The 17,664-nt window shown below is 39.3% G+C and overlaps 1 pseudogene; it reads right to left on the bottom strand.

The window, feature by feature from the left end:
* Positions 1-16,904: 16,904 nt before the first annotated feature.
* Positions 16,905-17,017, bottom strand: LOC111815218 (annotated as a pseudogene).
* Between the last annotated feature and the right edge of the window lie 647 nt (positions 17,018-17,664).

Here is a 17,664-nt window from a genome sequence, read left to right as displayed (position 1 = left end):
CGTTTGCACGATTAGCTCATTTGCTCTTCGTTTTCATTTCCCCTGAGTTTACAACAACTCATGAGCTTAATCACATATTCATCTATAATCACATATTTGTCTATAATCACATATTCAACAGCAATTTGGCTATCCTCTTTTGTGACATGTTTGTTAAAGTCTCTTGCCCATTCATCTATTTTCTTATTAACCTTTATTGTCATTAATTTGTAGGATCGTTTTTATGGGTTAAAATAGTCTCCCACTTCATGGCAAACTTTATCCTCTCTTAGTGCTGCTTCAATAAACTTAATAAAGTAACATTTATCAATCTTTCTCTTTATGATTATGGCTTTGGTGTCCTGTTTACAAAATCTTTTCCTACTGTCAGTCCTGAAGATATCCTTCCGATTTGTCTTCCAGGAGCCTCAAGGATTTGTTTTTCATACTTAAATCTGTAATCCATCTGGAGTTGGTTTCTTTGACTAGTATGTGATTGGGTTCAGGGTCCATTTTCTCCCCTGTGGGGATATGGGATATTGAAGGCTATCACTAGCATGTACAGTCAAATTCTGCTTTACCTACTGTTCTAAAGATCCATCTTTAGAGTCATTCAGAAATCTATATAAATGGGTCTTTTTCTGGAGTCTTCATTTTATTGTTTTATTTTTCTGTCCTTTCTCAATATCTTTTTTTGTTTGCATTGTGGGGATTGAATCCCAATGCCAGGATTTTATCGCTGACATATATCCCTGTCACAATACTACATTGTCTTAATTATTGTCATGTCAGGTGTGCTAGGGCCCTGTAGAATAAGTCTTCTCATCATGTACTGCTTCAAAGCTTTCCTCATTCCTGTTAGGAAATTCCTGTAGCTCATTGCATTTCCATATATTTTCATTGTAAATCAGGCTCGCCCATTGCATTGTAAGTCATGTTCATGTTAGGATTAGCTTTTCAAGTTCTGTAACAACAACAACAACAACAACAACAAAAACAACAAAATAAGACACATAACAAATAAATATGCACTGTAAGATACATACACATACATGTGAAACAAATTTTAAAATGCATTAGGATTTTGGCTGGAATTTCATTTGGTCTATAGAATACTTTGAAGAAAATTGAAATTTCTTCATATGTTTGCATCTTCAAACTCATAAACTCGGTCTCTCTCTCCTTTTATTGGGTCTTCTTTAAAGTTTCTCACTCACAATTTGTAGTCTTCTACATAGAGGCCCTGTCTAGTTTTTGACTTTAGATTTAATAGTTGATAGTTTGATATATTTCTTCTTATTATAAATGACATCATTTAAAATTTTCATTTTTTGTTCATTTCTGGTTGAAAGACACACAGTGAGAAGCCGTGGAAGCTTCAGAAGATTGCAGAAAAATGTGCTTCATTAGCCGGGGTGGGAAAGCAAGTGATTTGTTCATTTGATGTAGAAGTTTTGCTGAAATCTCTTGGCAATGCTAAGTGCACTAAGCATCCGACAATTTCAAGACTTTTTAAAGAAAAAATTCTTCCTCTCCAATCTTTTTCCTCTTCTCTATGTCTTCCCTTTCCCCCTTTCTGTGCCATCTGGGGGCTCCTGTTGGGTGTTGGATAGCAGCAGCCAATGGAGATGAGCTTGTCTTTTCCGGACCTCAGTAGGAAAGCATCACCAACTCATCCTGAGCATAGTGCTTGCTGAATGCCCCTTGTTGAAATTCTTCACCCAATAAAGAAATTTCCTTTATTCCTGGTTTTCTAAGACATTGTAAAGCTGATGAGTAAATGCTGAATTTTGTCAGTGTTTTCTCCATGCGTTTAGACCACTTTATGACATTTCTTTTTGCAAGTAATGTGATAAGTTGCATTGATTTGACTTTTTAAAAATTTCTAACTGATCTTTCACTCTTACAAAGGACTAATTTTTTTTCTAAAAGCTTTAAACTTTTATTAATACCATGTTTGCAGTATGTAATGATTACATTCATCGTGAGGAGTTTGTATATTGTACATAAGACATCTTAATTCTTGATCTCAGGGCTGCCCAAATAGCTCAGTGGATTAGAGCACCTGCAAGTAGGCCCAGGGGCTGGGAATTTGATCCCCGGGGTCTGCTGTGCCGGCCCTGCCCCCAGGGGCACACTGAGACAGAGATTGAGACTGGGTGTGATGGTGTGTGCCTGTAATCCCAGCTCTTGGGAGGCTGTAAACAGGCGGCTCACTATGAGTCCGATCTAGTAGTGAGACCCTGAACACCCTGTAGACCCTTCCCTAAAATTATATATATATTATTTTTGGTCTCCTTTCCATTAACAAAAGATCTATTTACCTCTTTCCAATTATTGCTATTTTATTTTGCTCTTTAAATTACTTGTACTTTGCTTTTCCTAGAGAAGGGAAATCATGTGATACTTAAGCTCACATGTCTGATTTATTTCACTTAACATTATGAATGAACTCAATATTCTTCATTTTGCTAAATTTGATTCATTAGGATTTTGTTTAGGACTTTTCTTTTCTTTCTTTTTTTTTTTTTGTGGAACTGGGGATTGAACTCAGGCCCTTATACTTGCCAGGCAAGCGCTTATTCTATTGAGCCATCTCCCTAGCCCTTGTTTAGGACTTTTCAGTCTGTGTTCTGGATGATGCTGGCTTGTACATTATCTTTCTCATAATGTTGCTGCCATGTCTTGATATTGAGATTATTCTGTTTCCTTAAAAATGATGAGAAATAGTCCCTCATTCATTGTTCTCTAGAAGCCTATTTAAAGTTTGGTAGAATTTCCCAGAAGAGCCATCTGGGCCCATGATTTCCACTGTGGGAAGGAATTAAACTGAGACTCTAGTTTCTTTAATAGATCATTTATGTTTTATATTCTTGTGTTAGTTTTGATGACTTATTTCTGTTCATGTCATCTAAATTTTAAAATTTCTGGGCATGGTGTTTTTTATAGTAGATCTTTTTGATGTCTGTGCGATCTAACACAGGAGCCTGCACATCATACTTCCAAGGCCAGATGGCCTGCTTTTGTTTGGGCCAATAAGCTAAGGAATGAGTTCTGTATTTGAAAGAGTTGTGAAAAACTAAATAACAGAAATATGCAACAAAGACCATCATTCCTGCTCTTGGCTTTCCTGTTTCCTAGTTTATAGTTCTCTGTGATGCAATCTCCTTACCATCCAGGCTGTACACACCCTCCCCTTCCAAAGCTTGCTCCCTACTGTGATTGTGCAAGCCCTTTACAGCTCCACCACAGATAACTTCTTGAGAGGACAAGTTTTATAAATATTGTATCTGTACTGGAAAGGTCAGGTTTGCTATAATGTTCTTTGACTCTTTTGTGTCCTTACTGATTTCCTGTCTCTATTCTATCAATATGACTTGTGCTAAAATCTCCCCCTTGACTTTGGACTTGTGCATTTCTTCCTGTAGTTTACATAATTTCTGTACTACATTTCTCTAGGTTTTGTTATTAGAGGTGTCCTGGAGATTGAACCTAGGACCCTACACATGCTAAGCCAGTGCTCTACCACTATGGTACACCCTTAGCCTCTTGCATACTAATTTAAAATTCTTATAGCTTTCTGATGAATCAAATATCTCACTATTACTAATTGGGATGAAGGGGAAGTATGTACATTTTAAGTAGTCGATATGCAGAGATAAGATACAAGCATAGACGAAGCATAGATAAAAGAAAATATGAAACAGCCTTTCTGAGAAGAGGTAATACTATTGTGAGGTCCATTTAGGAAACAAGGGGAAAAGTAGGTTGTAAAAATAGAAGGGGATTTTATTTTGATTCACTCTTAAGTGACAGAGTGAACAGTTTGCATCTAAGCCATTCACAGATTTTTGAATCTAATTTTTCTTACATATATTCAAATTTGTTGCAATCATAAGTGATATGACTTTGATTTGACTTCATATATCTTTTCCTAAAATAAATTATCTTAACAGATAGCACAAAACCATATCCAGACTGGCCTCCAACTCATGGTCCTCGTGCCCCAGCTTCCTGAGTAGCTGGAGAGTGTTTCTCCTCAAATAAGACCTAATTTCCCAGCTAGTCTATCGTGGCCTTGCCTGCCTTTCAGAGTCACCAAAACCAAGAGAATAATGCTGAAGTTGAGGCAAGAATAGGCTGAGGGGCTGGCATTTTTGATCTTTAGTTTCCAAAACAGATTCTTTTCCAGTTAGGTCTTATTTTTTGGGAAAGAGGGGATTACAGGCCTGTGCCACTACTCCTGGCTAATCATTTACTCTTATACATTCATTTTAAACAATTATCCTACCACTTCATTTTTTCTCAGAGAAACTGAGTTCTATTTCCTTCAGTGTTAAATAATGAACGAGAGCTGCTCCTGCTAGGTTTTCTCTTGTATTTCTGAGCAATGACCTTTGAAAGGAGAGTCACTGATGGAAAATCAAAGTGAAAGTGTTGCCTCAGAGACTGGCTCTGTGCCAGTTGTGTGTGTCCCAGTTTTACACTAAGGAGTGGCTTCGGTGTGGTTCTGCTGTGGTGGGTGGCGATACTGGGTTAGGATCCAGCCCATTTATCTGGTGTAGCTGAAGAGGGCTTGCACAATCACACCAAGGTACAAGCTCTGGAAGGGAAGAGTTTCTACAGCCTGGATGGGAAACACATGTTCATCTACTGGTTAAATCCCTGCTCTGAATTTTAGCAGGAAGTGCTGGCTCACATGCACAGCAGTTGTGTACAATGATCTGTCAGAAACCAAACTTTTCTTGATTATTTCTTTGAACAGGACCTACCCTGCACCCATCTTCTCAGACTCTCATCAGCAGGGATGAAGTGTTCAGAAAAAGGTGGGTCCCAGCTGGGCTGGGATGCTAATGTCCTTATCTGACAGGAGAGGTATCTATTACACGACTGGTCTGTGCCCTGCTCAACCACTTCCATGTAGTGAGGCCATAGAAAAATTGCTTTATCTGTCTTCACTTTCATTTCTGTATCTGTAATCTGAAGATAATAGAGTTACGCTTGCTCTTTACGCACTTCGGTGACACACTTGTCAAGATAAATTGAGGTTGAATTGCAATGTGACTGCAAAGTCCCAAGACTTCTGGGAAGAAAGGCTATGTACAAATAAGAACGCATGAAGAATGCCTAGATTTTAATAAAAGCTTTAGTTGTTTCCTCTCCCAATCCTCGAGAAAGTCAGAAGCGTTGAACACCGTGATTCCTCTCTGCCTGCCCCTAACATTTTCCACACTCTCCAATTAGACCCTAGGAAATGACTAAATTGATGATAAAGCCATCTCTGGGCTTCCAGGGTCCCTTTTGCTTCTACGTTTCTTTCTCAGGGTGGTTCAGATATGCCACCATTCCCACCAAGTTCAGGACTCTTAGATGCCAGTGCCACTGTGAAACACTCTGTGGCCAGCATTTAACAAAGGAATCCATTGAGGTATACATGGCAGACAATGTATACCTGGGTTTCTTTCAGTATTTTTAAGATGTTAAGACAGAGCATTCTCTAGTCAGCGGTTTTAATCTAAACTAGGAAGCTTGGTTTCACTCTGAAGAAGGGGGAGGGGCTAAAGACAAAGGCAAGGAAGGCCTGGAGACCCTACCTCACGGGCACAGATGCTGAAGATTCACTTCCGCAGTAATATGGCTGATTTTTCTTACCTGCATTCAAGCCTATCCTTGCCTCACCGGCCATCACTGTTCTTTTGCTCTGTGGCTGCTCTGTGTGGCAGGCAAGGCAAGGACAGGCTCACTGGGGTTGGCATTTTTGATCTCTAGTTTTCAAGGCTGATTCTTTTCCAGCTAGATCTTATTTTCAGAGAAAAGTCTAATAAAATCGGTGTCATGGTAAAATTTGTCAGTAAGTTCATTGCTAGCATTAGCAGAGGGAGTCATTACCAAACTTCCTCTAGGAGTGCACTATTTTGTTTTCTCCTGTTCTCTTCCCTCACTCATGGGCTTCTCCCTGTTCATTTATAATCTTTACCCAATCATTTCATGACTCAGCTGGCTGTCAACAAAAGTGTTAATTGGGGCCACTGATGGCACATCCACTTGTCACATCCACTCCCTCTGCTACCACGACTCTGATCATTTGCTCTGTATCCAGCACTTTTTCTAATCTGCAGAAGTTTTAGAGCTTTTCAGGCTTCACACTATGTCGAGTTTAAAGCCTCTGGTTTCATCTATTAATATCCTTCTCTGTGACTGTCATAAAGTGGAGGGACAGTCTTTCACGTCTTTGACTGACCCTTTTTCTTTTAAAATTCAGCTTCCATTTTTGCAGAACATACTGAAATTATTTAAAAGAGAGAGTAGCTTAAAAATACATTTCTTTACCAATTATGTGGTCTACTTCTCCATGCAGCAGAGTAGTGCCCTATCACATTTTCTTCTCCCGTGTAACTCCACTGAAATGAAAAGGACCAGCAAATTATCTTTTGAAGAGACGCTTATCAGTTGCTCCAATTGTGATCAATACAAACTACTGTAGCCTTAAACACAAGCAAATTTATTTTAGATTTTGATGGCAGGGTAAGGATGGAAATGCTTGGGACTACAACTCAGTAGGGCTGGGGAGATGGCTCAGTAGGGCCAGGGAGATGGCTTAGTAGAATAAGAGCTTGCATGGCAAGGCTGAGTTCAATCCCCAGTTCTGAAAAAAAAAAAAAAAAAAAAAAAAAAGCCCAGACTAGGAGGCTGTAAGGGGATTTTGGATTAGAAAATAACAAGGGGACATTTAAAGGCCTCAGAATCAGGAGAATCAACAACCATCTCTTTACAACAACAACAACAACAACAACAACAACAACAACAACAAAACCCAAAAAGCCATGCAAACAAACAAACACCCCTTCTCTCTTTTCTGTTACTGAAATCATCTTTACAGTATTCCCTTCCCCTTGCAACTCTAATTCTCATTTCATTGGTCCGAGAGAGACTACAATTCCTGGTTGGATGAAATTAGGCCACACATCTGAGCTGTTGGTCTACCACAAAAAAGACCAGGAATGCTTGCTTCCCAAGAACAAGCCATTGTCTTTCCACTATGACCACATACCATAAGGAAATAGCATTTTCCTAAAAAGAAATCAGGGAATGTTAAATGGCTCAAGCGGTCAACAAAGATAAACATCCACTAAGGAACTGGCATTTGCAGTTGAAATGCTTAGTAGGTGAAATAGTGAAGTTAAGTAGAGTCTAAAGAGAATTTTATGAATCAGACAATGTCCATAAAGTACCCACTTATTATACAAAGTAATTCTAAATAGCAATGTCTGGCCAATAAGAATTTTTGACTTGATCTGTTTTTTAAAATTTTTTTTAATGTATTTAGTACAGGGTTTACTGGGTCTCACTACACAGATCGGACTTGTAGTAATCCTCCTGTTTTCAGCCTCCCAAGCACTGGGATTACAGGTGCGCGCCACCATGCCCAGTCTTGGCCAATGAGAATTTTTAATGGTATTCATAGCCCGGTGGGCATAAGAGATGGTCTCTGAAGTTTTTAATTGTCTTGTACTTTATATGTACTGCTGTACTTGAGATGCAGAAAGAGAAGAGAGGGAATAAATTTGAATGTAGAAAAAAGGAGAGGGAACATGGGAACAGATACGGGAGTGCCAGCATTTTACATGTATCATCTACATGTTAACATTTTGTGGAAACTCAGCATTGCTTTTCAAACCCTTTAGGCGATCAGCCTCATTTTCTCTGTTCATCTTCCTATCTCCACTGTAACAGCTGAGGTTATCTGCATACTGGTTCAAGCATTTAAATAAATGAGAAGGCCACACATATTACTTCCTACTCTTAAGCAATTTCTCTCCATATCAAACCTGTTCTATGCATCCCACTAAGGGTTTCAGGTGTAAAAAAACCTCATTTTTTAGAAGGGAACATCAAAATGAAGAGAATTATAAAACCACTCATTGTCTTCATTCTTTTTATAGTTAGCAAGGAATGGGCTGAAGGAAGCATAAAATGTATATTTATCTGACATCTCTTCTTTGAATACTTTTTTCTGAAGATGACAAAGCAGATTTGTCTAATTTGATGAGCTGACTGTTGTCAGGCAGATGTCTTCATTATGTCTGTGTAGGAAGAGGGACAAGAATCAAAGAAACAGGGAGCTCTGCTCCTGGTGCTTTGCATAAAAAGCCAGAGATCTTGCAGGGTAATCTATAAGAGTAGCTTCTAGTATTGTGTGTGAGATATGTGAGTTAGCAGTTCTTCAGGGCTAAAAATACTTGTGCAGAAAATTTTCTGGGTCCTAACACCTCATTTTTTGTAGTTTCAGAGGATGCTTTATTATAACCTACTTCAGAGAACAGTAACAGTTAAAGTATTTAGGTCATGAAGTGTGTGGAGGGTGCTTGGCAATTAAGTGAGATTAATCGAAGCTAAGAAAACTGAAAATGGGCTATAATAATAACCTCATCTACAGTGGGTATTTACCTGTGCAGTAATTCTTGGTCAACACTATTGACTGAATTGCAGTATTGTCCATTCCAAGCAGAAGAGATAAACAATTGCACATCAGTCCTCCTTTTCCCTTCCTCTGCTCCCACTTGGAAAATCAAAATAGTCTTTCCTCTATAATTTCTTAAGTTTGCTTCTTTTATGTTTTCAAAAAGCTTGTCAAGTACCCTTTCTTGTGATTTATTTTTATTTTTGATTCTTTAGTTCTTTTCAAGTCATCTCACATGCCTCACACAGGTCATATTCTCATTTTTTTTTAAGGTGTAAAGAATCTCAGCAATTCCTGGGGACAGATTTATTTCTCTCAGCAACTAGTTACCTCAGTGGGACAAGGTAGGAAAATGGCCGCACAATAAGAAGCTTATCGTGTGTTGATTAAGTAACAACGAGGATCAACCAATAGGATTCACTCAGAGACTGGGAAGTAAACAATAGTGGCAGCCATTTTGGATAAATTCTAATCTCTTCATTCAGTTATATATTGTGATAGCTCTTATGCATCTTTGAGTCTAAAACTAGAGGTGATGAAGTTATGCCCGTCAATTATTTTGATAATGTGGAAGGACATTATAAGAGCAGCAGCTGCAAAATGCTATGTACAGTCTAACTGACAAATGCATCAGGGTTAAAAAAATAGTGCTGCCAGGATTATTTTTTTCTTTGTTTCCGCTAACTCTTCAAAATGTTAGTTCCTTCCAAGCCAATATAAGAATGCCTACTGTACAATCTTAGGTCTGCATCTAATCATTCCCCTCCCCAGGTAGCAAAAACCTTGAGAAAAGAAGTGGAAAAAATAGCATAACGCTTCGGAATAGCATAAGGAGACAGATCAGGGAATATCATCAGATTTAAAATGAAATGAGCTAATGGATACAGGGATGAAGCGATGGACAGTGAGCGGTCACTTTATAGAACTGGAACAAAATACACTTAATGTAATGGGCTATCATTTGAAATTATTTTGAGAAGCAGTTTATAGAGATCAAAAAAGCCTAAAGACAATGAACTTAGAACAGCAATGCAATCCACAAGAATTTATTCAAGGTCCACACGCTGAGTACTATTCTAGTTGCTGGGGAATGCAGCAGGGAAGAAAGCAAAATTCTTGCTGCCACGGAGCTTGTATTGAGAACACACACACAATAAATAAACATGTATGTGTTTAGTATGTTGGATGGTAAGAAGATCTCCAGAGTGAAATAAATTAATGAAGAGGTTGAGGCGGGGTGGTGGGGAGCTAACTGTGTTATATAGGATTAGGGATCCAATCCCTAATCAGTATAGAACCCCTAATAAGACAGTGTCTTACAGAGCCCTGAAGGAAGTGAGGGAGTCACCACGTGGATATTTGAGCAAAAAGTGTTCATGTGGAGGCAAAAGCAGATGAAGAATTTCCACAGAAGGAGCTGGCTTGCAGCGTGTGAGGAAACTCCAGGAGCTCGGGCTACTGAGCCGGAGCAATCCATACCGGTAGGAGCTGAGGTCAGATGCATAAGCTGGGCAGAGGAAGCCAGGGCTTTTCCAGCCTCTGTGTGCCTGGGGGCTGTATCTGCCGATTCCACCAACCCCAGATCAAAACAATTTGTAAGAAGCAGAACAAGAGTAGCTCTACTTAATAAGCATGAACTTCATTGCCTTTCTTCCTTAAATAATATGGTATGACTATTTACATAGCTTTTATGGTGTGCTGTGTATTATAATTAATCTAAAGCTGGCCTAAGGCATACAGGAAGATGCGTGGAGATGATGTGCGAGTGCTGTGCCATTTTATATAAGGGAATTAAACATTCCTGGATTTTGGCATCCGAGGGGGAGAGGGAACTAGAGCCCATAGACAGCAGGTACTAAGGACTTGCATACTCATATAGCAGGGAATGATCGCTCTCTTTTATTTCTTTCTTCTAACTTCTTTGTTTAGAACAAACATGTCAGCACATATTTGCAGTCCATTGTGATTACATTCATCATAGCGAGTTGATACATAGAAGTCTGTATTCTTTGAATGTTTTAGAAGGTTCTCTGACTCCTGTTCTATGAATACCTCATCGGGGAGTAACTGGGTGAAATGGAATTTCTGTTTTTGATATTTTTGAGGAATCTCTATCCTGATTTCCATGGCGGTTGTACTGGTTTACATTCGTACCAATTGCCTCAACAGACTTGCCAGCATTTGTTGTTTGATGAAATTTATTGTGAATATTTGCGTACGAGTCTTAGCAGGGACATAGGTTTACATTCCTCTTGAGTAATATCTTGAAGAGGAGCGGCTGGCTCATGTGATTTCTGCGCGTTCAGCGGCCTAAGAAATGGGCAATTTCCCCCACCAAACGGTTGGCCCACGTATGTGTGACTTGCAGTAGCCCTCACAGCCTTGCCAATACTTTTCTTTTTTCCACCGCTTGTGCATGCGTGGCAAAGTCCTCCCACTGACCTATATCCCAAGTCTTCTGCTAACACTTTTCCGATAGTGTTTTAAATTTTAACAATTTAATAGGTATGCAGTGTTATCTCATTTAAGGTTTAATGTTCATTTCTTAATGGCTAATGAGGTTGAGTGTCACTTTATGTGCTCATTTGTTGTTCATGTATCTGGGGTACAATTTCTGTTCAAATCTTCTGCCCACTATAGAAGATGGATAGCTCAGCAGACTAAGCGCCTGCAGATTCGATCGCTGGCACCACGTGGCGCGCTGGCCCCGCCCCTGGGCGTGCTGTGCAGGCCACCGAGTACCCCTGTGGTGGCGCACTACTGGGGAGGCTGAAACAGGAGGATCAGTATGAGTCTGAGCTGTATAGTGTAACCTGTACAAATACATTTAAAAAAAGAAAAAGAAAAAAAGGAAAAAGAAGAAAATGGGATGTTTCTTACCTTATTGTTGCTCTTTGAAAGTTCTTTGTGTAATCTTTATGTAATACAGGTTGGGATGTAGCTCAGTGGTAAAGTGCTTGCCAAGCATTCCGGAGGCCCTTGGTGTAATCCCTGACATCACTAGGTGGAAAAAACCCACAAATCAGATATCTTTTATCAGTTATTAAATTTCAAATATTTTATCCTAGGTGTGTGTGTGTATTTAGTACAGGGTCTACAGGGTCTCACTACACAGATCACACTCATAGTGATCCTCCTGTTTGCAGCTTCCCAAGTGCTGGGATTACAGGCATGTGCCACCATGCCTGGTCTCAATTGCCATCTCAGTGTGCCTCCAGGGTGGGACCAGGGATCTAATTTCAGTCCCTACATCTGCCTAAGCAGGTGCTTTAATCCACTGAGCTACCTGGCCAGCCCTTATCCCAATCTTTTTGATTGCTATTTTGAGTAAATTATCTTAAAAGTTACTCTTGAGGAGTTGGCATTATGAATTTAATTCAAAAATAAGATAAGCCTATTAAAAATAATTAAAAAAATACTCACTAAAGAAAGAAAAAGTTAAGGCCTGATATTTAGCCCAGCCTGACACGTTGCATTGGGCAGTCATGTCGCTTCAGTCTCCTTTAACCTGGAACACTTCCCCCTTCCACTCTAGTCTTTCCCATCCTTGACATTTTGAAAGAGTGTGGGCCAGTTGTTCTGTGGGATGCTTCTCAACTTAAGCTTGTTTGCTGTTTCCTCATGATTAGGTCGAGTGTGATTCCTTTTGGCAGGAATGCTACGAAGATGATATTTACCTCTCTGTTCATTGCACCATGACACACCTGAGTATGATTCCTCTTCATCCCGATGGTGATTGCTGTGATTAGCACTTTAAGTGTCCTTCATTGAGGAGTGTCTATTTTTCTCCTCTTGACTATGACTCTCTTCTGGTAAGACAGTGCATTGTAGGACTGCATAGATCCCTAGTTCATTAGTAAAATTTCACTCACTAGTTTAAGTATCCACTGGTGATTTAAATTAATTATTACATTTGTCATATAAAAGCTTGTCTTCCTTCCTTCCTTCCTTCCTTCCTTCCTTCCTTCCTTCCTTCCTTCCTTCCTTCCTCCTTCCCTCCCACTCTTCCATCCATCCTTCTTTCTTTCCCCCCTATGCTCTTCACACTAGTATGAACTCATGTATTAATTCCTTCAGTAGATTTAGATTAAATATAGCTATCCTCCTGCTAAAATGAGCCCCGGTTTTGGCCGTGTAAGACTTTCTCAAACTGGCTCATCAGCTCTTTCAAGATCTTTTTGATTTTTAAATGGCTTCCTTACTTTTCCCCATAATAAGACGTTCCAGGTTCATCTGACATTTTCCGTGTCCTATGCTGGAATCAGTTATTTTCCAAAGAGCCTCAGGGTTTTTTTTTTTTTTTTTTTGTGAAAAGTGTATTTAGAAGCCCACATTTAGACATATTTTCACAGTTACTAGGCAGTGATTACTTCTAATGTTTCTCAGTGGATCAGTGGATAGTGCTGAGAAATGTCTGTCCGTCTATCTTTTTATTTCTCTTTTATAATAACTATTTAATACAATATATTTCATGTTTGATTATAGTTTGTTGTCTTCAGAATGAAAGTATGGTAAAGTACTGCATTTACAAGTTACTTGAAATGCCCTCTTTGCCTCTACCCCCTGTGGTATTTGTGTCATTCTTCTGAAATGTAAGGTTCATTTGTTTTAGTTTGTATTCTTGTTGAGGGATAAATTTATTCACTGTGAATTTATGACTCTTAAAACATTGACATGGTTCAAAAGTCAAAGAGCTTAGAATGAGAGAAATATCATTACTCCCAACTTTTCCATTTCATTTCAAACTCAAAAATATTTTTCAAAGGTTTAAATTTTGACTGTGGCCCTCCTTGTTTAACACTCTGTAGTCACACACTCTCTCATTCCTGGCACAACGGGACTAGCCTAAGTTTTAGCCTCCTCCTTGTGCAGGCATCTTCCTAGCCCATTGGTCTTAAGCCACAAAAGCCTCCTTGAGGTCTATTGAATAGTTGTGCTACTTCATTTCCTATGAACTTCTCATAGACTACACTTTTGTCTTAGTCTGTTTTCTCTGGCTATAACAAAACACTGGAGACTGGGTAATTTATAAAGAAGAGAGGTTTATTTTTCTCACTGTTCTGGAGGCTGGGAAGTTCAAGATCATGGTGATAGCCTTTGGTGACATTCACCGCGCTGCACCATGGTGCAACAGAGTGGGTGAGTCAGAGAGAACTTGCTTTTTCCCAGGGGTTTGGTTTCACTGCAAATACCTGGAGCACATCAGGTTGAGGACTGGGCTTCCAAGATGTAGAATTTGAAGAACACATTCACTGTGTAAACACTAATCTATATTTCAGACCCAAATCAAAGGTCATTTTTTCTGGGGAGCCTTCTCTCACCCCCTCTTTTCCCACACCACTAAAAAACAAACTATATTGGGTCTCCAGTTATTTTATCCTCATATTTCCTTCATGCTTCTGATTGAAGTTTGCCATTATGTTGGATTACTGCTACCTGGTTCATAGTGCCACAGATTCTATCCACAGAAAATATTTGTAAAATTCATAAAAGAGCAATAAAAATTTATATACTGTAAAGTTCAAGTTGATATTAGTCTCAGGAAAGAGGCAATTTATATGTTGATATTTTAGCTGATTCATAGTTATCAAAAGGTGCATGAATCTTCATGTACCTTTTGTTAACTCAATTGGTAGAGTGAAAGACTGTTAGCCCGACAGGCATAGTTATCTTAATTTGTCCATAAATTCACATTTACTTGTTTGTTTTCCTACCAGTTATATATATATATATATATATATATATATATATATATATATATACACACACACACACACACACACACACATATATAAAATCACTATGGACTTGGATAATTGACAATAGGAAGTTGGAGTTTTATTAGAAAGTTCCAAACAATACCTTTTAAATAACAAAGTCTTAGGAAAAAGAGACATTTAAGGAATGGAGGCCAGATAAGAAAAATACTTAGTTACTATAGTTTCTTGTTGCTAAGTGCAGGAAGCAGATAGAGCTATGTGAGAGACAGAGAAAGCCATTGCTGGACACAATGCAAATGAGCTATTTTAGTGTGTGAGTGAAATTCCTTTCCATTATTTTTATCATGTTTTTCACTATGTTTCCATATTTGCTTGTAGGCCTGTGTTAGTCTCCTTTCTGTTGTCAATAACATAATGTTATCGGTTGGGTGAATGGTAAACAAAAGAAGTTTGTTTTGATTTCCAGTTCAAAGGGCCAGCCTTGAGAGGCCACATCTGGTGATGGCTTTTGGGCTGGCAGGTCCCAGAGTTGAGCAGGGTACCTGCTGGCAAGAGGGGAGGAATCTGTGTGCTCTGTGATTCTTCCAGTCTTTCCCTAGGGTTTTGTTTTAATGACCTCGTTTAATCTCCATCCCTTTCCAAGGCCCCTTTTCTCAATACTATAGCCAGGTTACCTTTCATTCTCTTTTTTTGGTAGTGGGAATTGAACTCAGGACCTTGTGCTTGCCGGGCAGGCACTGTGCTGCTGAACTACATCCCTGGCCACCTTTTATCCTCTTAGTGCCTCAGAAGGGGATTATGCTTCAACACACGAAGACTTGGGGGACACACTCAGACTATATAGAATAATGATTTTAATTCATAACATTTGTAATTACATATAATTTGATCCACCATCCACTAAAGTTACTACACCATGCTGCTCAGGTTAGCTTTTAACTTGAGATCCTTCCGCCTCAGCCCCTGAGTAGCTACGATTGTGGGCATGGACACAGTGCTTGGTTATCATTTCATTTTTAAAAAACAAGTAGATTAAAGACAGAAATTAGTGTAAAATCAGTGGAATTTGTGGTTAAAGGCACTTCCCTGAATGGCTCATTTCAAAGCCTTGGGTAGAGCCCCAACAAAGGATTTGCATGGCTTACAACTGTGTAAAATTTGTAATTTTTTTTTTTTTAGATAGTGTCTTGCCATGTTGTAGGCTGGCCTTGAACTAGAGTTCTTCCTACCTCAGCCTCCTGAGTAGTTAGGGTTATAGGCAAAACCCACCATACCTGACCCCAATTTTGCAAACTTTAAACTGCAACTGATTAACACTACAATCTCACTCAGGCTTTCCCTCCCTTTTCCTCTGGTGTGCAATTTTGTAATTGGCAGTGTGTTTGGGGAATGCTGTAGTTGACAGTTGCTTCCACGTGTAATTAGGCATTTCTTTGAAAGCACTGCTTCCAGTAAACATCTGCTGCTCACCTGGCATTGCGACACGAAGGGCAAGAGCAAAAATCTTATTGTCATAGGAATGTGTCCCAAAGCACCAGGCGCAGAAGCATGCAGGCAGTGGAAGAAGAAAGAGTTAGAACGCATGCACTGAGAAGCTTGTCTAGAGAATTCTTCTCATCAACAGAAGTCTGGAAGCATGAGCGGAGTGTTCCCTTATCATCACCTTATCAAAATAGATTGTTCTCGCTTGTCAGAAATAAACTTAGTGTTGCAGACCATCTGATGATAAATGGATTGGACAAGAATTAGGCAATATAAAATTGAGCTAATCCTTTTGTTTGTCCATCACAAACTTGAAGTCAGCTATGAAAACAGTGGCTGTAACCTGCTTCTTAGCACACAGCACAGTGGGCCCTGATGTGTCAGATGGCTGAGAATACGTCATACATTGTCCTTAGAATGTTGAGTGGTTCTGACGAAATGCCACAGGAAGAACCAGGCTTAGTGTTGCCTCTAGGCTCAGCTACTCCAGAGGCTGAGGCAGGAGGACCATTGGTGCCAGGGATTTCAGCAACACAGCAAGAGCAGCACCGTATGACCTTGTCTAGAAGATGTTAAATAGAGGAGGGGCTGGGGTGTGGCTCAGCTCTATACCACTTGTCCAGTATGCATGAGGTCCTGAGTTTGATCTCCTGCACTGCAAAGGAGAAAAAAAACAGCAGCCAATTTTAGGGGTCAGCAATCTATGTGGCTCAGTGGTGATGCCTGTGCCCAGCCTGTGTGGGCCTTGGGTTTGGTCCTCAGCACTGGAGAGAACAGCAGAAACAACAACAACAACACAACAAAACCCAAACAAAACCAAGCTATGTTGCAGTATACACTATTAGTAATGCAGCACGATAGGCCAGAGAAATACCTTATAACAAAATTCCTAGGTCCTGGTTAACTTAGTCAATAGAGCAGCCTAAGCATGATTTGATTACATATTTACGTAGTCAATGGGATACATCAACAACTTAAAAGCTTACATATCTGGATGTCTCTTGTGTTAGAATTAATTCTGTGCATATTTTCAGAGTATAAAAGCCAAAAAGTTTATTTATTCATCGACCAATTCTTTAAAATAAGCAATTTTCTGTATTGTGCGAGGTTTGGTGTATTTATTGTATTTTAAATTGTATTTTGATGCAATTTATTTTCTCTTTCCAAAACACATTCATTTCTATCCTTAATTTTGTATTTTCCACCTCCTTAATTTTTATTTATGTATTTATTTGTTATTTTAAGGAGAGCTTCTTCCGATTAGAGTACCTTGGCAGTAGGAAGCAATGTCCAACTGTTTGAGTGTTGTCAGGCCCGAGAGCCTCTTCCATCCTTGTCAAGGAGAATGCTAGCTTTCTCTCATTCAGTACAACACAGAATAGAATAGTATGGGACTTTAGTGGCCATAAAACTTGACTTCCTTCAGATGAATTAGAAGTGTTTCTGTCCCGTGAAGCTGGGGGCACTGGGCTGCTATTTTGGAAGTATTCAGAGATGTGGGTTTTCTGTTAATTGTCAGATTTAACAGAACACACATACATGCGAAATCCCATGCCTTGCTTCCACTTTTCCCCCAAATATTTATGTAACAACTTCATTCCTGTCGTATAAGAATTCAATTTTCATTTGTGTTTCGTATCTTTGAATTACATAGTCCACGGAGAACTCTCATATGGGCAGCATATGCAGATGACCTGTCAGAGCTTTGAACTCAGACAGAGAGGTAGATGGAGCTAGATCTAGAGCTGACACAAATGCAGCGAATGTATCGAGACTCTGAATTCCAGTAGCGGAACTGTCAGTAATGGTTTTAAAGGTTTAGCCTGAGTATATTAGCTGCCTAGAAATAACCCACTGAATAAAAACAAAAAGAAAAATAATCACTGAGAATAGTTTGAGAACTCGTGAAAGCTGATAGCGTGATGTAAAAGCATAAATAAAACCAAGCAAAATAACAACAGCAAAACCCCAAAGGAAATGGAGAAGAGGAAGAAGAAGAAGAAGAAGAAGAAGAAGAAGAAG

This window comes from Octodon degus, unplaced genomic scaffold, assembly GCF_000260255.1.
Source record: "Octodon degus isolate 3935 unplaced genomic scaffold, OctDeg1.0 scaffold00012, whole genome shotgun sequence".
Lineage (NCBI taxonomy): Eukaryota > Metazoa > Chordata > Mammalia > Rodentia > Octodontidae > Octodon > Octodon degus.
Note: the sequence above shows the minus strand (reverse complement) of the source record. Positions and strands in the feature narration are given on the sequence as shown.